The sequence below is a fragment of the Dermochelys coriacea genome, chromosome 21, assembly GCF_009764565.3.
Source record: "Dermochelys coriacea isolate rDerCor1 chromosome 21, rDerCor1.pri.v4, whole genome shotgun sequence".
In the NCBI taxonomy this organism is placed as follows: domain Eukaryota; kingdom Metazoa; phylum Chordata; order Testudines; family Dermochelyidae; genus Dermochelys; species Dermochelys coriacea.
In genome coordinates this window covers 7,295,382-7,309,691 of record NC_050088.1, presented here as the reverse complement: position 1 = coordinate 7,309,691, position 14,310 = coordinate 7,295,382, and the positions used below count along the sequence as shown (strand labels likewise).

Genomic DNA, 14,310 nt, shown 5'->3' with positions numbered 1-14,310 from the left:
ACACCTATTAAAAATCTGATCTGAAATTAGGTTTAGCATATGGGTGCTGGGTGATGGTGGCTTGTGATACACAGGAGGTCAGGCTAGATGATCCTGGTGGTCCCTTCTGGCCTTACACTCTGACTTACCCAGCCCAGTGGTAAGGCTGGGAAGCAAACTCTCCTGACTGCTAGCCCAGTGCTCAGGACCACAACTGCTTTGTTAAGAGTTTATATCCTCGCACCTAACTGGTAAGTTCCAAGGTTGTGTCTGTCATGTGTTTTTGAGGATCCAATCCTGTGTAGTGCTCTGCACCTTCAACTTGTGTTGAAGTCTATGGAAATTGAGGCTACTCAGCACCTTATGGTGTAGGACTCCCTCCCTGCAGATACAGCCTATGCACAACTTAAATCTACTGAACCATGGAACCTGAAAATATGTCTGACCTTCATTACGTGACTGGCATGGACAAAACTACATGTCCAAGCCATGTTGCTAGTTACACTGGGAAATATACTGTTGCATAACATAGGTTTTAGGAAACCCCCTGGACTTTACCAATATGCTCTGAGAGTAACGTATTAGGGAAGAGATTACTTACTATTTGAGCCAACAAGCGGATGACTTTAATAAGAAATGGATTCCAGTGATTACTTTAAGGATGATTCCCTGGACCTCCATCTCCCATCTGTTCTGGTGGACACTGAATTCCATGCCCGTTTTCAAGTTTAGGACCTGATCCTGAGAGGTACTGAGCAACTGCAGCTTCCACTGAAGTCCAGGGAGAGTTGTGGGTACTCGGCCACGTGTGCCTAGATATAGATGTAGGGTGCCTAATTTTAGATGCAGAGGTTTGCAAATATTGTTCTAAGTGCTTATGGTAGATGCCAGATTAACAATACTGGAGGCTGAATTCCTTTGCTGGGTAGGGTAGGGGGAGCCAGCGATAGGGGGGCTGTTAATTTGCACTGTAGAAACTCCCTGACCCAATGCTGCAGGGTGCAGCCATTGCGCCGAACTGCTGGCTATTGCCTTCTCCTGTTTCCTTTCCCCAACTCGCCCTGCAGCCCAGGAGCAGGGATAGGAAGCTTTCTGCATCTTATGGCCCTGTGCAGCCCAGAGGAGGACTGCTTCCTCTGCAAAATCCCCCTCTGCCTCGCCTGGTTACTCACGCTTGACGCAGGGGGAGGATTTAGCCCTTAATGGCTTCTATTAATAGCATACTCCTTCTGTGCTGCATCAGATGGGGTGCCAGCAGTTTGCATGGAGCGCTGGGGTGATGGCTTCATACTGGTGGCCCGATCCAGGTTCCATCTGCCCCTTCCAGTGCCCCGGCAGGGTGAGGGCATGCACGTCACTCCAACGGTATCAGTCGTGTGCTTGGAATCGATTCCCAACAGATGTTGGAAGTTACTGTCAGATACTGTCTGTGTGATCTGGGCAGCAAGAGTTCTCAGTGCTAACCAAGCAGCAGGCTGCAGGTGATTTAACCCTGTTGTCACCACATCCATTTGAAGGGAGAACAAATCAAAGCACCTTCATTAGGACATCTCCATCCTCCCTCTGGCACAATTTAGGATTATTCCATAAAACAGGGAGCAAGGATGCATAAAGTATAGGACAGAGAGTCAAAAGATGTGTTCGGTTTCCCCCTCTGCTACTGAGCCATACTGTCACCTTGGGTGACCCTTTAAAAGCTCTGTGCCTCCATTTCCCCACCTGTAAAATGGGGGTAAGTGTAGTTGCCCTCTTGGCAGAGGTATTGGGGCTCATTACAGGAGCCTGTGTGAAACCCTTTGCGGTCCTCAGAGGGAAGGCACTGTACCAGTGCAAAGAATTTACTGTGAGAGTATTTGAATGTATTAAATCTCCTCTTTGCCTGATTCAGTTCAACATATGTCAACCAGTTTGTGATAAATCCCAATTGTCAATAAAGGGGGGAAGCTTAGAAAATAAAATGAGCCCAGCAAACCACATTGATGTAACAAATGCACAGCAGTAGAGGTTGCTTACCATATAATAGTGAACGACTACAATAGCAATTCCTGTTGTCCAATGAAAGGGACCTTTTCCATTGTCTACAGAAAGGCATGGTGCTATTGATTATAAACAGATGTTTAGGTGCTGGGAAGGCAGATGGAACCCTGCAATGTAATTACTTTACAGCACCCTAGACCCACAGCTGTTGGCCAGATGCTGCATGGTGGTGGTCTGATCTGGTCCAGATTCTAAGAGGCTGGCTTTGGAAGCTGTGCTGGCTAAGTGATGCTTTCCCATACTCAGCACTTTCATAGTATCTTTCTGCAGTGCAGATGGAGTTCTCTTGAAAGTAAACATGGGCAATTCTGATTGCAGCCAAGCAAACCTGACACTCGACTAAAAACTAATTGTTCCAATGCCTAGGGACCTAAATGCAGCCCAGTGTTTCGTGCGCTGCTGCCTTGCTATTTCTTAACCTCAATCCTTGACAAACCCCTAGCCATTTTTAACATCAGACTCTGGGGGCCAAGAGAAACATTTTTGAGAGTTCACAGTCGCTGTCTGCATATGTTAAGGCCTAAATTATAGCCAGCTCCTGCCAGCTGTGACTCCAGCAGAGGAAGTGAGCTCAGGAGCATGGCCTGCCACAGTGAGCTATGTCTGCACAAGCCTGAACTTCCTTCTAGCCCAACCCTGTCAACACCAATTACTGAGAGGCTTGAAACCATGAGTGCTGTTCCAAGCTGTGACTCTGTTGCTGTGAGCTTCCTTGGAGCAGTGCCTTTTTGGTCTGCTACTCTACACCCTGCCTCCCGAGCCCTTCCGTGCAAGCCTATTAAGGCCATGAACAGTGAAGAGGCAGGGTTTCTGCTCTGCTAGTCTTCTGATCTGTAGAGAGCTCACAAAGAGGGTCTTGCATCTCCACCTACCTTTGTGATGACTGCCAGAATGCACAGTAGAGTTGTGGGGTGGAGAAAGTGAAGGGTGTGGTCAGTGGCATTGTGCACAAATCCATAGGGTCAAACCTTCCTGTGCTGGAGGCGAGTATTCGGTTTATGCACCACGCCTTCCAATGTTTTTTGTACCCAGTGCATTTTCCTTGGAGCAAAACTTTCTTGATGGAGTTTTGTTCCACCTTCCAGAACCCACTGCTGCCAGCTGTGATTCTTGTGGTGTGAAGTTCCATTGCAAAAGGCTCAGATGATGCCAGCTGTGACTCAGGAGGGGGAATGCTAGAGTAGGTGCTCTTTCAGATGAAAGCTTAAGACCTTCTAATTCCTATTAATTCTTATTTTATAACTTGTAGCATTTTTCAGACAGTCCTCTCACCACCGCTGGGTGGTAGGTAAGCAGTGTCTTTATCTTAGAGAAAAAGCAGAAGCAAAAGAGGAACTGACTTGCCCCTGGCTAAAGAGAACCAGGATTCAAACTTGGGAATTCCTGGGCCAGTCCTGTATTCCGAATACTAGCCTGCGCCCCTCCGACATTCTTAAGCTATTTTTTTCACTTGCTATAATTTATGGCAATTTGTGTGCCTGTAGAAAGACTTTGAACTCCTAATGGACAACATCAGTTTATACCCAGGCTGTCCACAAAGGACAAGAGCTCATACAAACTCTTGTCTCACCTGGAAAGAAATGTTGGTAAATATGAAAACAAATCAAAAAGCCTGGAATGAACACCAGTGCCAAATGTGACCACTCACAATCACTTCTCTCCATCTACTGTCCTTCCTCTCTCACTCTATTTGGATTTGAAGCTCCTTGGAGTAGAGAATCTTATCTTTGTGCTTGCCTAGTAAAACACTAATCACTTGGATGAGATCTTAAAGGTAAGTTTTATAACTTATCAGTGTTTAAACGCACATACTTAACTGCTTTTTGTTAGGTTCCTGTGTCCCTTGGTTTATATTTCATATGTGAGTGTCACTTCATGTGATCAATAATTTTGTCTCTGAACCCCTTGCAAGTTTCCATGGATACAGATGTGAAGTGATAGGTCCCCACTGTTTGCTTTGACCCCACGGTGACATCTTGCTCCCAGACACACTCTCCAGAGAATATGCCTGTGCTACTGCTTTTTATTTTGTTTTGTACCATTGCATATTTTGATCCCTCTGCAGTTCCCTTCAGGATAAAGGCAGACGAAAAATCTGATTAGTTTATTCAGTGCTGAAACTTTGCAGGATTGTCAGACGCATTTTGTGTGGCCAGGATAGCGAGAGACTTGCAGTACAAACCAGGCAGAAAGGCTGCGCATGAGTTAACGTCTTTACTGCTTCAGCATGGGAAGAACAAGGACGTTGACTTGTTAAAAATCCATTCCTACAGGGTAGCTTGGCATGATCAGCTAACTTGCCAGTAGCAGAACTGGGCTATGCTTTAAAAAAAAAAAACCATGAAGAAAACATGTATTTTACATACAAAGTGATAGAGTATCATGGGTATGGGTTACCAACAACATAAGAAGATACTACTGTGTGCTTTTTTTTTTTAGTACCTTTAACTGAAGACTCTCTCAAAGCAGTTCAGAAGTTGAAAATTAGACCTCATCATATACATGTGAGGTAGATGGGTAATCTGCCCATTTCACAGAGGGGAAAACTGAGCCACCGAGAAGTTAAGACTGAATCCACCCCTGCTCATCTGTCCCAGTAAACTTAACTTATTCGTCTGATTGGCCCAGGGAGATTTTCAGCTTCTTGCTAGCCAGGCAAATAGGATAGATATGGGACAGTCCATCAGCTTGAGTCCTGAATGACCCAGTGTGGAAAAACATGCACTGAAGAGGCTGCATGTGTGTTGCTGCTTATTCCAGCAATGAATTGGTCATTGCAAAAATAAGTTCCTCTCTTATAACTAATAACACGTAAAACACATTAACTTTAAAAAAAACAAAAACAAAAAACAAACAAAAAAACTCAATAGCTTCAAATTTCTCCTGCAGGAAAAAACAAAATGGTTTTTCTTTTCCTTTAAACAAAAACAAACAAAACAGCTAATGGGCTAGACTTTGCCCTTGGTTGTACCTGCTCCGTGCAAACCCATTCAGATCTATGGGTTTTTAAGGGTCCTGAAAGCAGAACTTGGTCCATTTTCCCTGGGGAGACTTAATGGGGAGGAATGTCCCTAAGTCATTTCCATTTTTCAAGACAGCAGCTCTAGGGATATTGGACTGAGCTAATCCCTGGTGATTTAGTAGTTTTACAGAAGGGATAAATTTTGCTCACTGTGAACCCTGGTACTGACCACCTGCTATTGATTTCAATAGGACAGCAAGTTTTCATTACCTCTTGTCAGGCTCTGTCTAGCTCTGTAACCTGAGGTCCTGGCCGTCTCTTGCCTGCACACTATGTGCAGGGGGAACGGAAGTTTCAAGGCCATTACTCTGCATCATCGGCAACGTGCCAGCTGCAGTTTGGAGGATGCAGAAAGCGGATCTCTGGGGATTCTTTGTGCTCATAAGTGAGGGTGCTTTGCAACTGCATAGTGACAGAGAAAACAAACCAACTGCAAGGAAATGCAGCATGGCCATCTCATGGAGCAGCCCTGACATCATGCTCATGGAGGTAGCTTGTGCATTAACCTGTCGTCTTCATAGATCTGTCTGTCACTGGTGCTTGACACAGAGCTAAGTTTGGGGTCCGGGGTTATAAACAAGGATCGTCTGTCTTAACATAAGGGTTTAAGGTAGAGCCCTGGGGTGAAGCTGCTAATGACAATGCCATCAATTGTGGCTCAGATAAAGCAGGTTCCTTACGCTAAGGTATCTTATCCCTCCTGGCAAGCATAGGGTGTGTGTGTGTTCAGTGCAGTGCTACTCAATGCTGATCAATTAACATAACGAAGCAGGACATATTTTGAGGCACAGTGAGGTGAAGGATCTTGTCCAGGGTAAAAGAGAGAGTCAGTGGCAGAGCTGGGAATAGAAATGCCAGTGTTCTGACTTCCAGCCTCCTGCTCTTATTGCTAGATTGCAAGGCCTCTGGCTGCCACCGCTTCGGTCAAACTAAACTGCTGTATCTAAAGGAGGAGATGGCCGAGGGGTGGAAAGCTGGTGGCTGCTGCGAAGGTAATTGTTCCTGAAGCCAGCATGATGCCTTCTGGTGTGTGGCTGTGTGCAGCCCCTGCTATGGCTCTTATAGCTGTTGAGGGGATACAGATATGGCCTGGTCCTCGCCCATCCCTGCTTGTGAGGAAGCTGAATGCTGCCCTCCTTGCTAGATTCCTCCAGTGCTTGAGGAACAGCAGTACAAGGACTGGGATTGTATCGGGTCCCTACTCAAAGGCACAAAGGATAAGGTGATGGAGGAAGCCTCTAGGTCCTGATCTTGCATCACTGAAGTCGGGGAGTTTAACTATTGGAGAGGAATGATGGTCTTGTGGTTTGGGCACTGGAGTGGGACTTGGCAGATCTGGGGTCAATTCCCAGCTCTGCCACAGACTCTCTGGGTGACCTGGGCCAGCCACTTCATCTCCCTGTGCCTCAGTCCCCCATCAGTAAAATGGTAGTGATCCTTCCTTTGTCTATTTATACTGCAAGCTCTTTGGGTCAGAGACTGTCTTTCTTTGTGTTTGTACAGCACTAGTACTGTGGGGCCCAGATCTCCGTTAAAATCTAGTTGCTATTGTAATACAAACAACCACTTCTTTCAGTGAGAGTCTGTTCAGGCCTGTATATCCCGTGCCCCCATTAACGCAGGGAGCCTGGGGGTGGGGGGGCGGTTGGATGTTTTTTCTAAAAGAGGTGTTCTAGTAATTATTCTGGGACAGTTCTCTGGCCTGTGGTATACAAGAGGTCAGACTAGATGATCATAGTGACTCCTCCTGTCCTTGGAATCCGTGAACACACCCACTTTTTGTTTAGTTTTTCTCTGACGGTAACGTATAGTTAATACCACGTAGGAGGATTGTGTATCGAAGTTAGTGAATGTTTGCACAGTGCTCTGCTGGCACTACGTATTATTAGTTTAACTTCTAAATTCAGACCTTGCCTGTAACTTTGAATTTTATTTTTCAAATGGTCCAAGGGGTATTTTATTTTCACCAAAGTTGCACGGCAGTGGGGAAAACATTGCCTGGACCACAGGCAAAAGTAGAGCTTGCTGTGGCTGTTTGGATCTCTTGCATCTCTCTATTGGCTTCCTGCCCATAGGCCTGATCCTCTCGTTTGATTGGACCGCAGCGCCTTCCATTTCTAACACCACTGTAATTTTCCAGTGGTTGAAAATCAGATTAGGATTGTTGGCCTACCCTCTTCCCATCACCCACAACCAAATAATCCAGATCAGTGAGGCTGGCTATAAAATTATCTCTGCAGCTATTCTGGGTTAATGAGAAATGCAGACCGAGCTGAAATGAAATCAGTTCATGGCAGTTACTGCCATGTCCTTTGGTGGGAAGGGAGCAGGTTGTGTGTGTTGGTTTTTAAACTTTAAACTGAATTTCAAGGTACCTACAATGACATTAACTGTCACTAATAATGTGCATCCCCCATCCTAATCAGCTGTTTGAGGCTTAAATTTATTAGAATTGTAATTGCTACTAAAGGATAGCTTTTGCCGCAATGTATGGGGGAGTTATGTGCATCCTCTTTCATCGAGATAAGAACGTACCCCTAAGCATGTAACATCAAGCAAGCATTAATAACTAACACTTTAGGGATAGGAGCCAGAAAATAATGGAGATATAGCTATGTTGGTTATAAAATGTCAGATTCTTGACGCATGAGAATCAGGGGATGAAAATGCATCTTTGAGGGCACCTTCTGCTATGGCAAGCGGGTGGATTCAAATGCATCCATAAAAAAGGTGTTGTCTGAAGTCTTTGGACTGCTGAGATATCCCAGGGGACGCAGCGCCTTTTCACTTGGGAAGATAGTTCTATACCAGGAAGGTTTTCCCCCCTATTCCCATCTAATCAGTGAAATGAAAATAGCATATTAATAAGATGGCAACGAAACTGCAGCTCTGGGTGGTGGATACCTCATTTCAAGTTTTTTGAAAAATGGAAGCTTTTTTTTCCCATTGGTTTATCTCTTCTGTTCTTGATTAATCCTTGTCTTTCACTCACTCTTTCAGGGGGAAACTCCCCTCTTTATCCCCCCACAAAAGCCTATAGTCAAGTTTGCACATGGTCCTCTAGGGAAATCAGGCTGCTTATAAGACCTATTTCATTGCAAGGCTTCATAGAATTAACCTAACAAAGGTTTCTCTCCCCCACCCTTCAATCTGTTTTCATAATTATCAGAAGAACTAGGAGGCCTAAAGACTGTGCTCCATGCTTTAATTAAATTACCTCTCTTTGATGTGTTGTTTCAGAGCTGAGAGTTACTGGTGCCAAGCTTGTTAACTCACCATGTGCAATTAAAGCAATAAGAACTATGATCAAGTAAGAGAAGAGCTCAAAACAGGGCCCCAGTATCTGAATTTAGGGATGTTCAAAATCTGAACTGGGATGCACATAGATTTATATCTTTGTATTGGACTAAACCAAAGACCTGGTTCCAAACTGCCCCAATCTTGGAATGTTTAATATCCTAGATCCAGTTTCAGATGTTTGAGTATGTCTCTAGTTTATGTGTGGCACCTTAGAGACTAACAAATTTATTTGAGCATAAGCTTTTGTGAGCTACAGCTCACTTCATCCAATGAAGTGAGCTGTAGCTCACAAAAGCTTATGCTCAATTTGTTAGTCTCTAAGGTGCCACAAGTACTCCTTTTCTTTTTTGCGAATACAGACTAACACGGCTGCTACTCTGAAACCTATCTCTAGTTTACGTAACTTTAAAGGTCTGGTTTCAACACCTTTTTCTATAGATCTGCCTGTAAGCTATATGGTGAATGTAGCATATAAACTTCCCCTTCTCCTCCATGGGGAAAAATTAGAAGTAGGGATGTGTATGCTCTAATAAATTTGTTAGTCTCTAAGGTGCCACAAGTACTCCTGGGTGTGTGTGTGTGTGTTGTGGGGTGTGTTTTTTTTGCGGATACTAACACGGCTGCTACTCTGAAACACAGCCCATTGTTTGGCATGACTCGGGTTTCTTTAGATTGAGGAAGCCCTTGTGTTGGTAATATGCAGAGAACACGCAGTTCTGAATACAGCAATATGTTCAATAACTTGTCACGCCTAGAGTCTCGTGGTCAAGTGCTTTGTATCGCATAGGGGATCCAAGCTGGCAGCCCCGGCTCCTGGGCAGGCAATGGCTTAGAGCCCTGTAGAGTCAGCATGCTTGCTCCTTGGGATGGAGGAAGGGACTTGAGTCGCTCTCCAGCCTTCCCCTCTGACGCAGAACATCCTCAAGCCCTGGAGGAGGTTAGAAGCTACAGACTCCACTAGGATGTGGAGCTACTGAGGATTGAAAGCATATTTGGGGCGGGGGGAGTGGAGGAACCTGGAGCGTCTCTCTCTCTCCTTTCCCCACCCCACCACCCCCTTAAAAATTACTATACCTTACTTCATCATGAATGGAAAAAAACTGTGTGCAATATAAATAACGCCACATGGAAAGCACCATCCTGTAGCCATACAGTTCTCCTCCTCCTGAGGACATTTCCTGCCCTGCATTGAATAACACTGAACTCCTTGTAACTGAGACCCTCCTTCTTTACAGGATAAGTTGGATTTTTAAGGGTGTGTGTGTGTGTGTAAATCTCCTGGAGTTCAGGTTTTTGTGTCTGTGTCTGTGTGTGTGTGTGTGTCTCTCTCTCTCTCTCTCTCTCTGACTCTTTCCCCAGTGTTACTTTGGGTTTCATCATTAAAACCATGTGCAGTAGGGATGCAAGTACCCATCGCTCCCCCCCGCTCCAGCCCCACCCCACCCCAGTTAGGAGTGGGTGCTCCATGTAGATAGTTTATACAGATTCTTCATTGCTCTTCACCTTGTGCTGTCGGTTACAGCCGTGTGAAGTAGGAGTGAAATGCTGCTATTCTGACCTGGTTGCATTTTATACTATAGCAAGTACAGAGCAGGTAACTGCATGCTGTGTACGAAAGCCAGGCCACTGTCTTTATTATTTCATAAGAATCTTTCCCATTCCCCCCTCTCTGCTCTTCTGCCTCTGAGCACCTTACTTCTATTTGTTCCGCTTGGATTTCCGTTCTCTGTGCCTTGCATCACCCTGTTTCTGAAGTCCAACTATCCAGCCCATGCTGCTGGGGTGTTTTGAAATGTGAGGGAGACAACTTTGGCTGTCCCTAGCATATCCTTTGGCTGCTGGAAGTAACCTCCCTAGCCCAGGTACGGTCATATTTGCAATCCCCGTCTCAGGGGAAACATTGCTTGCAGCTAGTTCTTGGTCAGCGCACAAGCATTTAACTGTTAGAGGAGCAGGCGATTCTATCCAGGGGCAGACCAGTTTGGGCTACAGGAGCACCTGCTGTGAATTGGCTTGTACTGCCTGAGCTGTGCCACAGCGTCGTGCGAGTTAAACATGCAGTTAGTGCTGCTGTGCATTGCGTCTTAGGCTTGAGCCATACGAGCCTCAGTAAAATTCCCCCCTCAGCACTGCCAACAATGCAGTAAGTGATTCAGCAGAACAGAGCCAAGTTGGTAGGGGAGGCGGCGGTGGTTTTGTTTGGAGGTGCTCCAGCTCAGGGTTCAGGTGCCCCTTGCGTGTTGCCCAGCCATCATTTTTGATGCTGCTGTTTGGAAAAGGAAAGGTGTCTGGATTTCAGCTCGGCTGGTGACTGGACTTTGGGAAAGACTCCATTCCCAAGTCACAGGCAGCAGCTGCGTGAGTTTCTTGGTGGCAGGGCTTGCTTGCTGGGAGCAAAGGGAGCCATTGGGATTGTTTGTATTCGGGAGTTGAGACTGTTGGTCCAGCAAGAAGAGAGCTCACTGCTTCCTGCTTCTCAAGATCAAGCCCCGGCAGAGCTCAAAGTGAGTTGCTTTTTGCTTTCTCTGCCCATGGCCAGTATAAATGCAGCATTAAAAAAACCCACTCCGTAGCTGTTCACTCTGATAGGGAGTACAGTCTGTTAATTTCTCTGCCTTGTTACCAAAGCTGGGTGTGCTTAGTGCTTTAACTCCTGTTTGTTAGGAGTTCCAGAGATTCCGTAATATGCAGTAATGGTTTGCACTTCGGGCTTCATCTCAAACACTGTACGTAGGCAAAACTCCCACTAAGGTCATGGAAGTTTGCTTGCATTTGGAGCACCAAGATCTGGACCTTAGTTAGGTGGCGAATAAGGGAATGGCTGAACACCAGGTGTTCGCCAGACTTTCTCTCCCGGAACCACCAGTAAACAGTCCAACACGTTCACTTTGGCACTCTCTTTATGGGCTTCATGAAGTGAGTTCCATGCCATATGGCCCTTAGAAACTGCATCTGTCGTGGTGCACAGCCCTTAAAGATTGCATGGTGCTTTTCCTAAGAGTAGGAACTTTCTGAACAAAATATTTCTCTTGATGTGCATCATGCCATGTACCTGTCCTCTGACTAGTTGCCATCCGCCACCTTACAGGCAGCCGCATGTCTGTATAGTGGTGAGAAATTTCTCTGTGTATATAAGGACGCATGCACTCTTCCATTCTGTAGAGTATGTAAAATTGAACTGAAAATCATGGAAGGAAAAGAGCAATGATTCCCTCGCATACTGCTCCTGTCCTTGCAAAGTCCCTGACAGCCTAACTGAGTTAAGGGCCTTGTGGGATTTTGTAGGGTTGGGCAGCAGGGAGTATGGCTGCCTTTAAGTGGAAACCTGGATCTAGGGAACAGCCATTCTAGGTAGGTCTTTGGAATTCAATATTGCTCAGAGTGGCAAAAACTCCAGTTTGTATCCCCTCAGGTGGGGTGGGACAGATGGTTAGTGTGCAACCATGGCACAGGGGACAATGGCTGCTTGACCGTTAAGGTCTGTGGAAGGGAGACCCATGTGACACACCCTCAACTCAGATGCCCCAAGGATCAGCAGGTCTCAGATGCCCACAGATCCTGGGCTTCATGCAAGAACAAGGCCATGCCCTCTGCTTGTTCCACAAGGCTGCTATCCATCCTGCCCAGGAAAACTTTCTTTCCAAGAACATTTTGAGTTGAAATGTGCAAAAAAATGTTTTACGTGGTTTTCTCTCCCCCCCCCCATCTTATGTTGTCTTTGCATGTATGGCTTAGCCACTAAATTGTGAAGTCCTTTGGGATCCAAGGGGCTTGATAGACTATGGTAGGTCTGACGTCCATATTGTGGAAAGGCTGCTATGGGTCTATAGTTGAGGCTGAGGCTGAGTTTTGCATGAAAAGCAGGGACTGTACAACAAGAGCAGGAGTTATTCACATGAAGGAGTTTTCTGGGGACATCGTCTACAGTTTAAAAGGGAGGTTTAACTCTTAGAGGTGGAGGAATTCATAAATCAGAGTCCAGATGTTTCCCTACCACTCTGTCCAGTCTCCATGTGTCCCTATGTAGGGCAGGAGGAAGATATTGATCAGGAGGCTGCCATGGATCAGAATAATAGGATAATGGACTCTGGGCCTGATTTTCCTCTTGCTCACCCTTCTGTTAATCAAGGGCAACTCTGCTGCAGGCAATAGAGAAGCACTGATATAAGTGAGAGGAGCATCGGGCCCTCTGACTGTCTCCTGTTGTTGAAATATACTGCCAATGACCAACTCAAACTAAAAGTAAGAGGAAAGGTGGAGAATTAGGGACTATAACCTTATTCTAGAATACAGCTCCGTCCTGATCGATCACTGAGATGTGGCTGGTTAACGCCAATGCTTCTGGAATATCCTCTAGTTCCTGTGCAGAGAGATCTACCAAGGTTGGTTTGGTTTTTTGGCTGGATTACTTTGCTTCCATATGTCCGAAGCTATTGCAAAGGGCATCCAAGCCATCTAGCAAACTGAGTGTGGATAAGTCACCTGTTCTGTCTCCAGTGAGTTCCAGATGTGCCCATGCCAGACTTAGTATTTTTATTCCTCACATCTTCCTTGTCTCTGTTTTGGTTCTCTTAGCTGTCTAGCTTGCTTCTCTCCTTCCAGTTCTGTTGGCTGTCTGATTTCCACCCCATCTGCCTTTTGGGAACAAGAGGTATCATCTGAAACCAGCAGAAGGTTCTTTTCCCTTTCTGAGCTCTGGATATTCTGGCTTGTTGACTAGTTCTAAATCTGTTTTCCATATTAGTAGGTTCCTATTAATATGAGTAAAGGAAGCCTTAATATTTTAAAAGAATGAGGAAGGATGGTCAAGTAGTTAGATAAGTGGACTGTGAGTCAGGGCTTGTGTGTTCTATTCTTGTCTCCTTCACTAACTCCCTTTAGAAGTCCGTTTTCCTCTAGGTATGCCCTTGTGCACACGCCACTGCCCTCTGTGCCTCAGTTTCCACATCTATAAAATAAGGGTTGTGATGTGTGTCAATGTGGCGTGGGTAGTTTGAGGTATAAAGCCCTTTGAGATTCATGGCTGGTGGTGCTAGAGAAGGGCAATGTAGTATTACAAATCCTCACTAAAATGCTAATAATCTGAGTTAAACTGCTGGAAGCTATTCCCCAATATATGGGGCCAAATGCATTGGTGTAACAGAGCTGAGGGGCCACCCCCCATTGCCTTCTGTGGACTCTCAGTGGGGTATGAGAGAGCAGAACTTCCTGGCTTTTTGTCAGCTTGATGTGTGCTCTGTGGAGCTATCTCATCAGTGCAGAGCTCTATAAAGAGGGCTGAAACGGAACGAGGCTGCATTTGGAACAAACAAACAACAAACCTCTTCCGTACAAGTGTCTCTGGCCTCCAGTGTGCGGAACACGGGGACAGGCCCTGACTGGCACTCGAGCCTGTTCTCAGCTGACTTGGAGAGGCGCAGAGTACAGAGTGGGTAGTGTCCAGGGCTACAACTCCTGCATTATGCATGAGGGAAATCCAGAGAGAGAGTTGGGATGGAAGGAGCGGGAGAGAGGAACGGGGGAGCAGTTATTAATAAATGGTAGTGTGTGTTCTCCCATTCACTGTGGCACTTGGAGACCTGGTGTCCTGGAGATAATAAAGCTCTGTGTAAGCCAGAGAAGGCTGCTAAAGCTCTGTGTGTGCTGGGGGGCGGGGGGGTGGACCTTCTGAAGCAATTGAATTATTTTTTCTACTGGACACTGGGAAGGTCTGTTTGTGCAGCTGAAGGCTGGAGGCAGGTCCGAGCGTTGCATCCTTGGAAACAGTAGGTCCCAGCGTTCTGATCCCCAGCTGAGCTGCCTGGATGTTGCTTTGGTCTTTGAGCGCTTAACTCAATACTCCCTGTTCACATGGAGGACCTCCTTGTCTGGGATAGAGGAGACTGAAAGATCCTTACCCTGAATTTCGGAGGGGATAAACATGGCTTAAACGTGAAAGGCAAAGGTAGGCTGGCCTGCGTATTAGATAGCTT

At 46.0% G+C, this 14,310-nt stretch overlaps 1 protein-coding gene across 49 annotated transcripts in view; it reads left to right on the top strand.

The window, feature by feature from the left end:
• The window catches only part of NFASC (neurofascin), a 182,008-nt gene that overhangs the window by 20,508 nt on the left and 147,190 nt on the right, over window positions 1–14,310 (top strand). For 6 of the 49 annotated variants that reach the window (XM_043500393.1, XM_043500389.1, XM_038379856.2 and 3 more), the window contains exon 1: window positions 13,995–14,282. The exons of 3 other annotated variants lie outside the window; for them this stretch is intronic. The gene's annotated coding sequence lies outside the window, so the exon portion shown is untranslated. Of the gene's footprint in view, window positions 1–10,401; window positions 10,843–13,845; window positions 14,283–14,310 lie in introns of those variants that run through there. 40 more of the 49 variants (XM_043500395.1, XM_043500414.1, XM_043500407.1 and 37 more) reach the window with 17 other exon arrangements.